Below are 12968 nucleotides of genomic sequence, written 5' to 3'. Positions count from 1 at the left end.
GTGCTTCATTCTGTCCCCCATTGTGCCCCCTTCTGCCCCCTGTGTGCCTCCTTTAGCCCCCTGTAAATCCTTCTGTCCTCTTTTGTGACTCCTCCTGTCCCCCTTTGTGCCTTACTTCTAGTCCAAGTGGACAGGCAGAAGCACAGCAAAGAGGTTAGAGCACAGCGTCTGCTGCACTACACTCTGCATTTACACACTAAGCTGGGGTAGTGCAGGAAGGGGGTGTGCAATGAAATGTGACAGGATTGGCTAGTTGTTTGTATCTTGGGGACTACCTGTACTAAGCATCCACCTACTGCATGGTTCATATTCTATAGTGTGTGTGTGACATCATGTACATGCCTTTTTTTTCTTTTTCAGCCACAGTTCAGCACCACAGGCCAAAATTAGGCATGTACACATTCCAGGAAAAAATATTTTTTTGTAACAGCGGCCTTAAAAATGTAGGATCCACCTGGAGTCCTGGAGTCCTGGTCTGGACCCTGTTGGTGGTGGCGGAGAAGTTAGTTAGTCATGCGGTGTGCAGAGATGCTGGGTGGTGCCTGACTTACAAGTCTTTGGTTATGCACACAACCGAGAAAATATACCAGGGAAAAATAATCAAACACAGGGTCACTAATGACCAGCCCTTTGAGTATCAATATAGGAGTATTTGGCTCCACATTATTGGACCTAATGGTCAGTAAAAGAAACACAACTTTAATCATGCCTAACAAGATTCACAAATTAATGTATAAAACCTCTAGTGTGGAGGTCTTGGCTTATCCCCCACAATAAGACATCTAATGTGGTGTAGCTATTCCACATAAAGGTTTAGAACCCTGCTGGTATAGGAGATGGTTGTAGCCACTAGCATTCAATCAGCTGTCATGTAGACTGCTAGCAGATGCTGCCTGTAGTCAGTACAGACCATCACCTACATATACATATCAGGAGGACATATAGAGGAGTGATAGTGCTATTTACACAGTGATTGTACAATGATCTTTAACATGTTTCACCCTACGGCTTTTTCAAAAAGTGCTATACATATATACAATGAGCATAGTGCACCCCCCACCAGCAAAATGTCCCCCAGCAAATAGCCCAAGTCAGAGCTGAGGCACTGTTTGCAGTGCAGGTTTAAATAGACTGAGAGAGAGGACAAGCACACCCACAGGGCGTGGCTACATGCATTAACCATTTCTATTCAGGTACACATCAGGGTTCTGATGTGTGTGAAGTGATGCGTATCTATGCGTCCTGCAGCCGGCGAGCCTATAAGCTATGAATGTCGACTGCACCTGCGACACATCACAAAGTCAGCTGTAGAGACATACCAAAAGGAGGGGGGGGGGGGTTACAACAACCCATGTTATTAGGCCTAGCGCTGTTAGTCCGTATAAGACTGTGCTTCAATCCATATGCAAAGTGACAAATAAACGCATGATATGTATCAAACGTATATTCGATTGCTCATCTGAGCACTGCAATGCTGGCATTGCATCCATGCATTACATGCACTTTGGAAATTCAGCATCAGAGCCTCCACATAGATAAGTAGCAGTAACAATTATACACTTGCACCTTGTATCTTAGGGTAGAAGTCACATTGTGACTGACATGACATAACACATCATCTCGAATGATGTCTATCGATTTCCAGGTGAGTATATAGAGTGTATCTAAAAGTCTCAACCACTGTGCATTATGTCATTCTGATAGGTGCATAAGGGGATTAGTATCTCAGCATATGCATACGATTGTATCTATCAATCTGCCTACCTTGTTCCCATAGACTGCCAATCTACATCATTCGATCGGTTACATCCATGCACTATATATACTCTGGAAACTTGACATCAAAGCCTCAACATGAATAGATGGTATTTACATTTGTGCAATTGCACCATACACATTGGGATAGAGCTCCCATTGTGACTAACATGAAGAGGAAACACATCACCTCAAGTGGCGTATATCGATTGCCAGATGGGTATATGAGTAGTATCAAGGGTCTCAGCCTCTGTGCATTATGTCAGATAGGTGCATAAAAGGGATTAGCATCTCAGCAAGTGCACACAATTGTATCAATCAGTCTACCTCCCTTACTCCCATAGACAGCCAATCTCCATCTCTCGTTGGTTACTCTATATATGGAGATCTCAGTTGCTCATGGATTGAATTTATACTTGCTCAATTGCCCGATTTATTACTGTTAGTAGATAAGTGTGAACCAGTCAGAGGAAACAAGCCAGATTGAAATCCCTTATTCAGTCCGTTTGGAGCAATCGAGTCAAGACGAAAAATCCACCTCGACTCGATTTGGGTTAATTTTTTGTCGAGGTTACCCCCCCTAATGCTTCTTTTCCATTCCTGAATCCCCCAGAACATGATGTCGAACCTGGATTTTGGGTGTACCTGATTCATGTGTCGTGCAATCGGTGTGTCGTTCCTGTGTTTTATGTCGCCAATGTGTTCTAATACTCGCTCCTTGAGTGCTCTCGTGGTTTTACCCACATACAAAAGTTCACATTTGCACTTAGCCGCATATACGACCCCCTTTGTATTGCATGTGATAAATGAGCGAATGTCAAAAACCCTACCGTTTACTGGGGAGACAAATTGTTTGATTGTGGGCATATATTTGCATGCTTTGCACTTCCCACAATGGAACGATCCTTGTGGTTTAGTAGGTAACCAGGTGCTTTTGTGTTGTTCTGGATTCTTGGAAAACGCGCTGTGGACAAGAATGTCCCTCAGGTTGGATGCCCTTCTATATGTTATTAAGGGTCTTGAGGGTAAAATACTAGCTAGATCTTTATCTTTTTTTAATATTGGCCAGTAATGCTCGACAATTTGAAAGACTGAATGGGACTGTTCAGTGAACGTGCCCACCAATCGTGGTGGCATACGTTTAGATGTCTGTGTGTCATGATTGTTAGCCATATCTGTGACTTCAATCGGAGTATTAGCCAGTGTTTGTTGACGCGGGGTATGTTTAGCCCGCAGATATGCCTTTTGTATAACTTCATCTGGGAAGCCTCTGTATCTAAATCTGTCATTCAAAAGTTTACATTCTTTTTCGAACGATTCCTCACTCGAGCAATTTCTCCGCGCTCTGAGGAATTGTCCTATCGGTATGCTCCTGCGCAGCGATCTTGGGTGTGAGCTATCCCATTTTAGTAATGAGTTTGTTGCAGTAGGTTTGCGAAATATTTCTGTCTCTATTTCGCCCTGTTTCCCAATCTTGATTGTGAGATCAAGGAAATTGATGTGTGTATTGCTCACTTCATATGTGAATTTCATTCCAATCTCATTCATATTCAATATAGTTACAAAATCAACAAACAGTTCTTGTGTGCCCTCCCAAAGGATTACAATATCATCAATAAATCTCCCCCAATATGCGATGTGTGCTGTATAAAATTCCAGATCGTTGGAGAAGACGATAGTGTCCTCCCACCAGCCCAGGAACAGATTAGCGTATGAGGGGGCACAAGCCGTCCCCATAGCACTGCCCCTGAGCTGGTGGTACGTCCTCCCTCCAAACCAAAAGATATTATGTGTCAAAATAAATCGTAATAGATGGAGGAGAGTGACATTGTGTTGTTCAAGGTGATTACCCCTTGTTGACAAAAAATATTGTACCGCTTTGAGTCCCAAATCATGTTGTATGTTGCTATACAGCGATTCCACGTCAATACTGGCCAGCAAGGTGTTTGGTGTTACTGTTATACCTTGTAGTCGCGTCAGAACATCCTTTGTATCTTTAAGATACGATGGGAGAGATTCAACAAAGGGGCGAAGAAATTTGTCCACATATTGGCTCACCTGATCGGTCAGGCTCTCACGTCCTGATACGATTGGTCGTCCTGGTGGTGGAAATTTCTCTTTGTGTATTTTAGGAAGGGCATAAAATACCGCCATTACCGGGTGTTCCGTGGATTTTTTCAGGATCTCAAAATCCTCTGCATCTAGCCCCCCACTATCCAATCTGGACTTTAATAAGGTCTGCAGCTCTGTCTGATGTTCATATAAAGGGTTGCGAGGTAGTTTGCTATATTGTTGTTCATCCCCCAGCAGGCACATGCACATTTGTTCATACATGGTTCTGTCCATCAAAACTATATTTCCCCCCTTATCAGCGGGTTTAATCACAAGTTGTTCATTTTTTCTGAGGAGATCTAGGGCTTTTCTTTCCTTGCTACTAAGATTATCATGTAGCGGTCCTGCAAAGGTCTCTGACTCAAGTCTCCTCAGTGCCCTTGTCACCATCTCCACAAATGCACTGATCTGAGGATACTGAGTAAGAGAGGGACAGAACACACTTTTTTTCTTTTGTCCACTAGGTGGTGCTAAGTCTGTAGTGCCTTCAACATTCTCTCTCAGGAGGTCATGTAATGCCTCCAAGACTTCCCTTTAATTTTTTGAGCTTTTTTTCTCTTTTGCTTCCTTTGATTCATACATTTTCACCAATGCCAGTTTTCTCGCAAATAAATTGATGTCCTTCACCCATTCAAAGGCATCGTATCTAGCTGTAGGTACATACGATAGTCCCTTGGAGAGAAGTGATATTTGGACAGGGGATAGGGGAAATGCAGACAGATTAACAACACGCATAGCATTTGTAGTATCATTTGCGGGTAATGTGTCAGTTACCATTGGTGGTATGTCCTGCCTCTTTTTTGGCCCGTGTAACCCCATCTCTTTCGATCTCTTAGGCCTTGTTTCGTCTGTGGTTCTGAATTTGTTATGTCTACACATTGTGGATCTGGTGTCCTCAGAGATATGTCTAAAAAACCCCCCTGTGGATTTCCCCTATGGGGTTTTTTTTTAGGATGTTTGGGGGTATACCTTTTGTTTTTACTTTTCGGTCGAATTGGTCCTGCTACTATGCTGGACTCGCTTTCAGATTGTGTCCCGATATCTGAAGCACTCACATCCTGACTCGCCTGTCCACCTTCACCTTGTGCTTTTTCTGCCCAGGTGTATATCTTATTATTCTTAAAATCAAGGCTATCACGTAAAAACTTTTTTTGCTTGCGGGTTTTAATCTCATCAGTATATGCGTGTACTTTTCTCTCCAATTTAGATTCAAATTTTTCGAATTCTGGATGACCAGACAGTTCGAGTAACGCTTTCTGTTCACTTTGCAGTTTCGCACGTAATTTCTCAGAATATTTTAATTCATAATCATGGAGATACTTCATTTGTTCAAGAGTTTGTCTAGTTTTTAATTCATCCCACCCTTTCATAAACTCAGTGTCCTGAGTGTGTGAGTGGGGTTTGGTGAGAATTCGTAGGCCTCGTACTGTGATTTGCTCTTTAAGGTACACGCTGAAACTAGCCACTTCCCATGTGGACCTGGTAAAGTCTTTGTAAGTTTTAAAAATATCTCTGAAGACAGGTTCTACATCAGTATTTGCACTGTAGGTGTCAGTGTCACATTCACTCTCAGTTTTATTAGTAAGGAAAGTATCCCTTGCTGCATGCGTGAGGGATTCAATGGTTGGGAGGTCCTCCGAGAGGTAGGCCATACCCCAAAAATGGTGCTCGGCACACCTGAGAAAAATATATATGATTATGCACACAACCGAGAAAATATACCAGGGAAAAATAATCAAACACAGGGTCACTAATGACCAGCCCTTTGAGTATCAATATAGGAGTATTTGGCTCCACATTATTGGACCTAATGGTCAGTAAAAGAAACACAACTTTAATCGTGCCTAACAAGATTCACAAATTAATGTATAAAACCTCTAGTGTGGAGGTCTTGGCTTATCCCCCACAATAAGACATCTAATGTGGTGTAGCTATTCCACATAAAGGTTTAGAACCCTGCTGGTATAGGAGATGGTTGTAGCCACTAGCATTCAATCAGCTGTCATGTAGACTGCTAGCAGATGCTGCCTGTAGTCAGTACAGACCATCACCTACATATACATATCAGGAGGACATATAGAGGAGTGATAGTGCTATTTACACAGTGATTGTACAATGATCTTTAACATGTTTCACCCTACGGCTTTTTCAAAAAGTGCTATACATATATACAATGAGCATAGTGCACCCCCCACCAGCAAAATGTCCCCCAGCAAATAGCCCAAGTCAGAGCTGAGGCACTGTTTGCAGTGCAGGTTTAAATAGACTGAGAGAGAGGACAAGCACACCCACAGGGCGTGGCTACATGCATTAACCATTTCTATTCAGGTACACATCAGGGTTCTGATGTGTGTGAAGTGATGCGTATCTATGCGTCCTGCAGCCGGCGAGCCTATAAGCTATGAATGTCGACTGCACCTGCGACACATCACAAAGTCAGCTGTAGAGACATACCAAAAGGAGGGGGGGGGGGGGGTTACAACAACCCATGTTATTAGGCCTAGCGCTGTTAGTCCGTATAAGACTGTGCTTCAATCCATATGCAAAGTGACAAATAAACGCATGATATGTATCAAACGTATATTCGATTGCTCATCTGAGCACTGCAATGCTGGCATTGCATCCATGCATTACATGCACTTTGGAAATTCAGCATCAGAGCCTCCACATAGATAAGTAGCAGTAACAATTATACACTTGCACCTTGTATCTTAGGGTAGAAGTCACATTGTGACTGACATGACATAACACATCATCTCGAATGATGTCTATCGATTTCCAGGTGAGTATATAGAGTGTATCTAAAAGTCTCAACCACTGTGCATTATGTCATTCTGATAGGTGCATAAGGGGATTAGTATCTCAGCATATGCATACGATTGTATCTATCAATCTGCCTACCTTGTTCCCATAGACTGCCAATCTACATCATTCGATCGGTTACATCCATGCACTATATATACTCTGGAAACTTGACATCAAAGCCTCAACATGAATAGATGGTATTTACATTTGTGCAATTGCACCATACACATTGGGATAGAGCTCCCATTGTGACTAACATGAAGAGGAAACACATCACCTCAAGTGGCGTATATCGATTGCCAGATGGGTATATGAGTAGTATCAAGGGTCTCAGCCTCTGTGCATTATGTCAGATAGGTGCATAAAAGGGATTAGCATCTCAGCAAGTGCACACAATTGTATCAATCAGTCTACCTCCCTTACTCCCATAGACAGCCAATCTCCATCTCTCGTTGGTTACTCTATATATGGAGATCTCAGTTGCTCATGGATTGAATTTATACTTGCTCAATTGCCCGATTTATTACTGTTAGTAGATAAGTGTGAACCAGTCAGAGGAAACAAGCCAGATTGAAATCCCTTATTCAGTCCGTTTGGAGCAATCGAGTCAAGACGAAAAATCCACCTCGACTCGATTTGGGTTAATTTTTTGTCGAGGTTACCCCCCCTAATGCTTCTTTTCCATTCCTGAATCCCCCAGAACATGATGTCGAACCTGGATTTTGGGTGTACCTGATTCATGTGTCGTGCAATCGGTGTGTCGTTCCTGTGTTTTATGTCGCCAATGTGTTCTAATACTCGCTCCTTGAGTGCTCTCGTGGTTTTACCCACATACAAAAGTTCACATTTGCACTTAGCCGCATATACGACCCCCTTTGTATTGCATGTGATAAATGAGCGAATGTCAAAAACCCTACCGTTTACTGGGGAGACAAATTGTTTGATTGTGGGCATATATTTGCATGCTTTGCACTTCCCACAATGGAACGATCCTTGTGGTTTAGTAGGTAACCAGGTGCTTTTGTGTTGTTCTGGATTCTTGGAAAACGCGCTGTGGACAAGAATGTCCCTCAGGTTGGATGCCCTTCTATATGTTATTAAGGGTCTTGAGGGTAAAATACTAGCTAGATCTTTATCTTTTTTTAATATTGGCCAGTAATGCTCGACAATTTGAAAGACTGAATGGGACTGTTCAGTGAACGTGCCCACCAATCGTGGTGGCATACGTTTAGATGTCTGTGTGTCATGATTGTTAGCCATATCTGTGACTTCAATCGGAGTATTAGCCAGTGTTTGTTGACGCGGGGTATGTTTAGCCCGCAGATATGCCTTTTGTATAACTTCATCTGGGAAGCCTCTGTATCTAAATCTGTCATTCAAAAGTTTACATTCTTTTTCGAACGATTCCTCACTCGAGCAATTTCTCCGCGCTCTGAGGAATTGTCCTATCGGTATGCTCCTGCGCAGCGATCTTGGGTGTGAGCTATCCCATTTTAGTAATGAGTTTGTTGCAGTAGGTTTGCGAAATATTTCTGTCTCTATTTCGCCCTGTTTCCCAATCTTGATTGTGAGATCAAGGAAATTGATGTGTGTATTGCTCACTTCATATGTGAATTTCATTCCAATCTCATTCATATTCAATATAGTTACAAAATCAACAAACAGTTCTTGTGTGCCCTCCCAAAGGATTACAATATCATCAATAAATCTCCCCCAATATGCGATGTGTGCTGTATAAAATTCCAGATCGTTGGAGAAGACGATAGTGTCCTCCCACCAGCCCAGGAACAGATTAGCGTATGAGGGGGCACAAGCCGTCCCCATAGCACTGCCCCTGAGCTGGTGGTACGTCCTCCCTCCAAACCAAAAGATATTATGTGTCAAAATAAATCGTAATAGATGGAGGAGAGTGACATTGTGTTGTTCAAGGTGATTACCCCTTGTTGACAAAAAATATTGTACCGCTTTGAGTCCCAAATCATGTTGTATGTTGCTATACAGCGATTCCACGTCAATACTGGCCAGCAAGGTGTTTGGTGTTACTGTTATACCTTGTAGTCGCGTCAGAACATCCTTTGTATCTTTAAGATACGATGGGAGAGATTCAACAAAGGGGCGAAGAAATTTGTCCACATATTGGCTCACCTGATCGGTCAGGCTCTCACGTCCTGATACGATTGGTCGTCCTGGTGGTGGAAATTTCTCTTTGTGTATTTTAGGAAGGGCATAAAATACCGCCATTACCGGGTGTTCCGTGGATTTTTTCAGGATCTCAAAATCCTCTGCATCTAGCCCCCCACTATCCAATCTGGACTTTAATAAGGTCTGCAGCTCTGTCTGATGTTCATATAAAGGGTTGCGAGGTAGTTTGCTATATTGTTGTTCATCCCCCAGCAGGCACATGCACATTTGTTCATACATGGTTCTGTCCATCAAAACTATATTTCCCCCCTTATCAGCGGGTTTAATCACAAGTTGTTCATTTTTTCTGAGGAGATCTAGGGCTTTTCTTTCCTTGCTACTAAGATTATCATGTAGCGGTCCTGCAAAGGTCTCTGACTCAAGTCTCCTCAGTGCCCTTGTCACCATCTCCACAAATGCACTGATCTGAGGATACTGAGTAAGAGAGGGACAGAACACACTTTTTTTCTTTTGTCCACTAGGTGGTGCTAAGTCTGTAGTGCCTTCAACATTCTCTCTCAGGAGGTCATGTAATGCCTCCAAGACTTCCCTTTAATTTTTTGAGCTTTTTTTCTCTTTTGCTTCCTTTGATTCATACATTTTCACCAATGCCAGTTTTCTCGCAAATAAATTGATGTCCTTCACCCATTCAAAGGCATCGTATCTAGCTGTAGGTACATACGATAGTCCCTTGGAGAGAAGTGATATTTGGACAGGGGATAGGGGAAATGCAGACAGATTAACAACACGCATAGCATTTGTAGTATCATTTGCGGGTAATGTGTCAGTTACCATTGGTGGTATGTCCTGCCTCTTTTTTGGCCCGTGTAACCCCATCTCTTTCGATCTCTTAGGCCTTGTTTCGTCTGTGGTTCTGAATTTGTTATGTCTACACATTGTGGATCTGGTGTCCTCAGAGATATGTCTAAAAAACCCCCCTGTGGATTTCCCCTATGGGGTTTTTTTTTAGGATGTTTGGGGGTATACCTTTTGTTTTTACTTTTCGGTCGAATTGGTCCTGCTACTATGCTGGACTCGCTTTCAGATTGTGTCCCGATATCTGAAGCACTCACATCCTGACTCGCCTGTCCACCTTCACCTTGTGCTTTTTCTGCCCAGGTGTATATCTTATTATTCTTAAAATCAAGGCTATCACGTAAAAACTTTTTTTGCTTGCGGGTTTTAATCTCATCAGTATATGCGTGTACTTTTCTCTCCAATTTAGATTCAAATTTTTCGAATTCTGGATGACCAGACAGTTCGAGTAACGCTTTCTGTTCACTTTGCAGTTTCGCACGTAATTTCTCAGAATATTTTAATTCATAATCATGGAGATACTTCATTTGTTCAAGAGTTTGTCTAGTTTTTAATTCATCCCACCCTTTCATAAACTCAGTGTCCTGAGTGTGTGAGTGGGGTTTGGTGAGAATTCGTAGGCCTCGTACTGTGATTTGCTCTTTAAGGTACACGCTGAAACTAGCCACTTCCCATGTGGACCTGGTAAAGTCTTTGTAAGTTTTAAAAATATCTCTGAAGACAGGTTCTACATCAGTATTTGCACTGTAGGTGTCAGTGTCACATTCACTCTCAGTTTTATTAGTAAGGAAAGTATCCCTTGCTGCATGCGTGAGGGATTCAATGGTTGGGAGGTCCTCCGAGAGGTAGGCCATACCCCAAAAATGGTGCTCGGCACACCTGAGAAAAATATATATGATTATGCACACAACCGAGAAAATATACCAGGGAAAAATAATCAAACACAGGGTCACTAATGACCAGCCCTTTGAGTATCAATATAGGAGTATTTGGCTCCACATTATTGGACCTAATGGTCAGTAAAAGAAACACAACTTTAATCGTGCCTAACAAGATTCACAAATTAATGTATAAAACCTCTAGTGTGGAGGTCTTGGCTTATCCCCCACAATAAGACATCTAATGTGGTGTAGCTATTCCACATAAAGGTTTAGAACCCTGCTGGTATAGGAGATGGTTGTAGCCACTAGCATTCAATCAGCTGTCATGTAGACTGCTAGCAGATGCTGCCTGTAGTCAGTACAGACCATCACCTACATATACATATCAGGAGGACATATAGAGGAGTGATAGTGCTATTTACACAGTGATTGTACAATGATCTTTAACATGTTTCACCCTACGGCTTTTTCAAAAAGTGCTATACATATATACAATGAGCATAGTGCACCCCCCACCAGCAAAATGTCCCCCAGCAAATAGCCCAAGTCAGAGCTGAGGCACTGTTTGCAGTGCAGGTTTAAATAGACTGAGAGAGAGGACAAGCACACCCACAGGGCGTGGCTACATGCATTAACCATTTCTATTCAGGTACACATCAGGGTTCTGATGTGTGTGAAGTGATGCGTATCTATGCGTCCTGCAGCCGGCGAGCCTATAAGCTATGAATGTCGACTGCACCTGCGACACATCACAAAGTCAGCTGTAGAGACATACCAAAAGGAGGGGGGGTTACAACAACCCATGTTATTAGGCCTAGCGCTGTTAGTCCGTATAAGACTGTGCTTCAATCCATATGCAAAGTGACAAATAAACGCATGATATGTATCAAACGTATATTCGATTGCTCATCTGAGCACTGCAATGCTGGCATTGCATCCATGCATTACATGCACTTTGGAAATTCAGCATCAGAGCCTCCACATAGATAAGTAGCAGTAACAATTATACACTTGCACCTTGTATCTTAGGGTAGAAGTCACATTGTGACTGACATGACATAACACATCATCTCGAATGATGTCTATCGATTTCCAGGTGAGTATATAGAGTGTATCTAAAGTCTCAACCACTGTGCATTATGTCATTCTGATAGGCGCATAAGGGGATTAGTATCTCAGCATATGCATACGATTGTATCTATCAATCTGCCTACCTTGTTCCCATAGACTGCCAATCTCCATCATTCGATCGGTTACATCCATGCACTATATATACTCTGGAAACTTGACATCAAAGCCTCAACATGAATAGATGGTATTTACATTTGTGCAATTGCACCATACACATTGGGATAGAGCTCCCATTGTGACTAACATGAAGAGGAAACACATCACCTCAAGTGGCGTATATCGATTGCCAGATGGGTATATGAGTAGTATCAAGGGTCTCAGCCTCTGTGCATTATGTCAGATAGGTGCATAAAAGGGATTAGCATCTCAGCAAGTGCACACAATTGTATCAATCAGTCTACCTCCCTTACTCCCATAGACAGCCAATCTCCATCTCTCGTTGGTTACTCTATATATGGAGATCTCAGTTGCTCATGGATTGAATTTATACTTGCTCAATTGCCCGATTTATTACTGTTAGTAGATAAGTGTGAACCAGTCAGAGGAAACAAGCCAGATTGAAATCCTCATTCAGTCCGTTTGGAGCAATCGAGTCAAGACGAAAAATCCACCTCGACTCGATTTGGGTTAATTTTTTGTCGAGGTTACCCCCCCTAATGCTTCTTTTCCATTCCTGAATCCCCCAGAACATGATGTCGAACCTGGATTTTGGGTGTACCTGATTCATGTGTCGTGCAATCGGTGTGTCGTTCCTGTGTTTTATGTCGCCAATGTGTTCTAATACTCGCTCCTTGAGTGCTCTCGTGGTTTTACCCACATACAAAAGTTCACATTTGCACTTAGCCGCATATACGACCCCCTTTGTATTGCATGTGATAAATGAGCGAATGTCAAAAACCCTACCGTTTACTGGGGAGACAAATTGTTTGATTGTGGGCATATATTTGCATGCTTTGCACTTCCCACAATGGAACGATCCTTGTGGTTTAGTAGGTAACCAGGTGCTTTTGTGTTGTTCTGGATTCTTGGAAAACGCACTGTGGACAAGAATGTCCCTCAGGTTGGATGCCCTTCTATATGTTATTAAGGGTCTTGAGGGTAAAATACTAGCTAGATCTTTATCTTTTTTTAATATTGGCCAGTAATGCTCGACAATTTGAAAGACTGAATGGGACTGTTCAGTGAACGTGCCCACCAATCGTGGTGGCATACGTTTAGATGTCTGTGTGTCATGATTGTTAGCCATATCTGTGACTTCAATCGGAGTATTAGCCAGTGTTTGTTGAC

The sequence above is a fragment of the Hyperolius riggenbachi genome, chromosome 1, assembly GCF_040937935.1.
Source record: "Hyperolius riggenbachi isolate aHypRig1 chromosome 1, aHypRig1.pri, whole genome shotgun sequence".
NCBI classification, from domain to species: Eukaryota; Metazoa; Chordata; class Amphibia; order Anura; family Hyperoliidae; genus Hyperolius; species Hyperolius riggenbachi.
Note: the sequence above shows the minus strand (reverse complement) of the source record.